The sequence below is a fragment of the Euprymna scolopes genome, chromosome 6 (genome assembly GCF_053919585.1).
Source record: "Euprymna scolopes isolate OS-2025 chromosome 6, ASM5391958v1, whole genome shotgun sequence".
NCBI lineage: Eukaryota > Metazoa > Mollusca > Cephalopoda > Sepiida > Sepiolidae > Euprymna > Euprymna scolopes.
Genome location: NC_136487.1, coordinates 88,390,407 through 88,396,406, shown reverse-complemented (window position 1 = coordinate 88,396,406; position 6,000 = coordinate 88,390,407).

Sequence of the window (6,000 nt, the reverse complement as noted above, 5' to 3'; positions counted from 1 at the left end):
AAACAACGCTAGCAAATAAATGCTGGGAACTCAAGGAAAGCGGACATTCGCCGGTAGTCGAATAGAAAATAATAAGACAAGCTACCACGCGTAGAGACCTTGACGACCCATGTAGATTATGCCTTCATTAAAAATTTGTTATCCTGTACTTTAAAGAACCCCAACATTTATTAAACTGTAGAAGAGAAATAGCGAACTGTGTTCACAAGATAAAATTTACTCTAGGATAGCGATACAAAATAGTTTTAAAACTAACAAAAACAATAGAAAATAAACAAATAAATAAATTAAATAAGCATGAGTATACATAAACTATCACACATATATGTATGTATATATATATATGTGTATATATATGTGTATGTATGTATATATATATATGTGTGTATGTATATATGTACATATATATATATATATATATATATGTTAGTGATGGGACGAACATAAAAAAACCTAACCTAGATTTAAAACAGGTCAAGAAACAAGGAACAAGTCAACCAGAGGTCAAATAGGCATTTGCCCGGTAAGTGTATATTCATTGGCTGATAGGAAGGGCGCGGTGGTTACTAAAAAGCTGATTGTCTAACTACAACTTAATAGAAGGTTCGTATATAAAAACGGCAGACAACCACAAAATTCGCGCATAAGCCTGAAGAGTCCTAGAGTGGATGAAACGCGGAATATTCAGGGTAGCTTAATCGCCATATATATTTTATAACTTACTATATATATATATATATATATATATATATATATATATATATATATAGAGAGAGAGAGAGAGAGAGAGAGAGAGAAAGAGATATTTTCATATATATATATATATACAAGTGCATATAAAAGTAATCGTTCATTCAATAGGGAGATTACATCATTAGGAGTACGTCTTTTTACCTATGTATTTCGAAGCAAACTGTTTTTCACTAGAAGAGGAGAGGAGGTGCTAAGTAACAAATTAGAAATGTGACGTCTAGCAATAAGTACATTAGGAACGAAATAATGACTATCTAAGGTAGAGGATAAAGAGTATAAAAATGTGGAAGGAGGAAAACTGGAGAACTAAATTAAAGTGGTATAAGATAAAATCATCCTCACATAATCGATATAAGTGGTATGTAATGGGATTAGAGGATATGATTCCAATATGCGTGTCATATGTGTAGATGTAGATTTAAAATCGAGAAAAAATAGAGGGAGAAATCTGTACGAGGTAATGGTTGAGGCTCTTATAAACATTAAAGAGGTAGAGGTTATGTTGATAGATGGGGTTTCTTGATGTATGTTTTAGCTCACAGTTCGATTGGCATTATATTAATAGTGCATATGCTCTGTGCCATGTTCTTAAAGGTTTACTTGAGAAATCACTTAGAATTTGTCATGCCCAAAAGGGTATAAAATTCACCATCACCACCCCAATCGTCACAACAAATAATAATAATAATAATAATAATAATAATAATAATAATAATAATAATAATAATAATAGTAATAAGATTCTAGAAGGATGAAAAGACCGAGGAGTTAAAGCACCAAACAAACCTCTACTGAAAGGCATCAGTTAAAACTGGCACATTGAAAAGGCTTATTTTCACTCAAATTCCATATCAATGGTCGTGGCCAGCAAGAAATCAATCGTGTTGGAAATTTGATGAAACTTAGTCATTCGAACTTGTTATTGGCACTGAACAATCAATGATTTGTGTGAAAACTCAGAGTAAATAATCCATAGAGTAATACGATAGCGTGTGTGCTATTTTCTGTGTCACGCTTACACCCGGGGCGTTTAAATTGTTATGTACCTCCATTTCTTGTCATAAATAATTTTACCAAGAATTCTTCATAAGTTTTGGTTTCGGTTTCGATTATATCTGATGGGACTTAAGTCATCTATTTTTTTCTTTTTTTTTTAATAAATATTTTTATCAAGAATTCTTCATAAGTTTTGGTTTCGGTTTCGATTATGGCTCAAGGAACTCAAGTTATACATATATTTTTCATGGATTTTTCTTTCGGTTTCCATTCAAGCTAATGTTCGTAAGTCATATGGATATATTATTTTTATTTTTGAAATCGCAACTTTATAATATATAAAAATCGATAGAACATTAACTCTATAATAATATATACGAAATTAAAATATCATATTTAAGCGTACTTTACGACCGGGCTTTGCCAGACGTTCGTGCTAGCTTAGATAAATGCTTTTGCAGCTTTAACAAAAAACTACAATAATATTTACACTGAACATCTACAGAATGCTAACATCAATATATTACATATACTCCCAGCGACGAAATCTATTTTACCATTTATATCATTATTATTTTTCAAAAGTGTTATCATTTTCAATTTCCAAGTTATAACCAAGTAAAACGCCGTTTTTGCTGCATTATTCATGTCCAAAGCCTATGTAGATCCCACAATAATCATTATCATCATTATAATTATCATCATCATCATCATCATCATTGGCAATCTATATATTAATATTATAGCGTGTGTGTTATTTTCTATGTCACGCTTACATCCGGGTCGTTTAATTGTTATGCACTTCCATTTCTTGTCATAAATAATTTTACCAAGCATTCTTCATAAGTTTTGGTTTCGGTTTCGATTATAGCTAATGGCACTCCAATAATTTATTTTTTTTAACTAATTTTATCAAGAATTCTTCATAAGTCTTGGTTTCGGTTTGGATTTTAGCTGATGGCACCTTAGTAATCTATTTTTTTTTATAAATGATTTTATCCAGAATTCTTCATAAGTTTTTATTTCCGTTTCGATTATAGCTGAAGGAGCTAAAGTTATATATATGAGTTTGGGATTCGGTTTCGATTCAAGCTGATGAACCGAAGTCATATAGATATATTTTTTTAATTTTGAAATCGCAATTTATAATATATAAAAATTGATAGAACATTAACTCTATAATAATATATACAAAATCTACAAAAATTAAAATATCATATTTAAGCGTACATTACGACCAAATACGCGTGGCATCCCTGCTAGCTTAGATAAATACTTTTGTAGTTTTAACAAAAGAGCTACAATACTATCAGAGCATCTCTATTTACGCTGAATATATACAGAATGCCGACATCAATATATTACATATGAATGAGTCCCCTGTGGAATTCTCACAGGTCCCGCTAGTTTGTATTATTATGATTATTTCGATCACGATTCTCATCTTCTGTTTGATGGTAACAACGTTTTGAGTGATGTAATTTCCAACCTTCTCCAGATTCACATTTTGAACTTAAAAATCCAAATTAATAGTTGTAGTCGAATTAATGTTTACCCGGCTGACAGAATGAGAAGAATCTACTCTGTATATTAAATTAAGCGTATAGATGGAAATTCCATTTAGATTCCCGAGTTTGGCATAAATATTACCAAGTTTGAAAAGATGAACCTGTAGAAGGCCGGGGGTCTCATCGGCCGAAACGTTGTGTATACAACAAGCAATATGAGAATAGTAGTCTTAATAATACAAATAATAAAAACATCTTCTATAATATAAATCCCACCTGTCTATTTAAATGCATGTATGTATGTATGTATGTATGTATGTATGTATGTCTCGCAAAAACTTTCGACAGAGGCGACGGATTCTGACAAGATCGGTTATCATTTTGAAACTCGACGTCTCGGACGACAAATATCGAAAAATTGGCCAAAAACATAATTTCCTTCACCCTAAACTCGTTTAAAATATTTTAACTACCTCCTGATGTCATTGAAATTCAACTAAACTTTGTGTGATCTTATTCAAATGCACAAAGAAGTTAGCTGGTGCAATAGTTGGGGCCCCCAGAATGGTTGCGAACCCCAACTTGGTATACACCATCCCTAGGCGGAGAGTTTATGAAGAGTCGCACTAAATATGACCTTAACCTTTGACCTTGACCTTGAAGAATGGTGTGCACCATCCTTAGGTCGAAGACCATCACCATGTCAAGTTTGGTCATCATTGGTCCAGTGGTGTGGGTTGTAGGATAGTTGTAAACACACGCGCGCGCGCGAACGACTACTACTTTATATATATAGAATAAAATATTCCAATATAGAATAAAATTACAAATTGGTCTTAGTTTCTCTCTCTCTCTCTCTCTCTCTCTCTCTCTCTCTCTTTCTCTTTCTCTATCATTCGCTTCTCACATTTGCCCTCACTCTTTCTGTTTCTCTCTCTCATTTCCTTTCATTCTCTCTCTCCCGCTTTCTCTATTGTTTCTCTTTAAATAACTTTAATACTGCGTAATAATTGTTTATAAGAGCCCCTTCTTATGTATTATTTCGTTTTTATAACCTTCGACTTTACATTCAGGCCTCATTACGACCCCTTGTGCTGAACAGCTGCGTTCCATATTTATTATAATCAGTTAATGAGTTAGAATGTATTCTGTACATACAACATATAAACACATATGCATATACAACATAATCATGTTCACACACCGGTTCCCGTCAGATCACTGAAGTTAAGCATCGTTGAGCGTAGGTTACTATTTGAGAATACCAGATGTTGTGTGTGCTCTCAGATTATCTCGGCATTGCCTCTAATCGCCCTTGACTTCTCCTTGCCACTAGTAGTTGTAGATTGCACAAATCTTGCTTCAAAATTAAACGTGCCGTCACCCTTATAAGAAAATATCCATTGTTTCTCGAGACTGAACGGACACTATTAATATATATATATATATATATATATATATATATATATATATATATATGTGTGTGTGTGTGTGTGTGTGTGTGTGTGTGTGTATATCGCATCCGTTCAGTCTCAATATATATATATATATATATATATTGAGACTGAACGGATGCGATACACACACACACACACAAACACACACACACACATATATATCACTTATACACATATATATTAGGTATTATATAAACTAATGTTGATTACTGTATTTAAATACTATATATTACTGTATCCTCAACACATTAATATATTATTTGAATTTAATTTATATATATATATATATATATATATATATATATATATATATGTATATGTATATATATATATATATATATATATATAATTGTGACAATTCCTTTTTTGTTCTAAAAATAATCCAGTCTCCTTTCAATATTACTGTCTTCATTTCTAATTTTCAAATTAGCCTCGACAGTAGCGTGTTGAAAACCCTCCACTTATCCACTCTCCGTACAATTCATTCTTCTTTTTTTTTTTTATAAAAGTATACTGAATTAAAAAAAAATTCTTCTACCCATTTCTGAATTATTTCACGGAATTTTGTTTTTTGGATAATCTCGAAATATCTGCCAGTAACTAGATGCCTTTGGATTCTTTACATCTGGATACTCCAATTTTACTCCAATTTTACTCCAATTTTACGGACACTTTTGGATTTTACCATCCTTGGGTCTTTCACTTTTTAACCGAACATCCATTTACGTGAAATCATTTTTCATTTTTCCCCATTCTTTCTGCTTTACTGTTTTTCCAACTTTTAGCAAGTATGCTCTATAGCTCAGTTGCAGTTTCATTAAATTCTTTATAAGCAAAATCCGATTCCGCATTTTGCTAATTCCTCCCCTCTTATGAGAAAGACGAGGATTAAGGACAATCCATTTCTTTTGTGTTTCCTTTTTGGAAATAATTAAATGTTTTTAACTCTTGTTAAAGCGTATTTTAACATGTTTTATTAACTCTTTGCTTATATATATATATATATATATATATATATATATATATATATATATATATATATATACTAGTTATTGAAATCAGTTTTCGCATCTATTATTGTTAATGATGACAAAAACAGGCAAGCAAATCACTAGTGATTACAGAAATGAAAGCATATTAAGTAGATGTTGATGATAGCGCTGCTGCCCTAACTGCATGACTGTTGTCGTGGTTACAATCTATCTTGTATAATTCGCCTATGTTCCTTCCTTGTTTCTCTCTCTTATCTCTTGACGCACCAAACTCCACCTTCACGCATCCTTTGT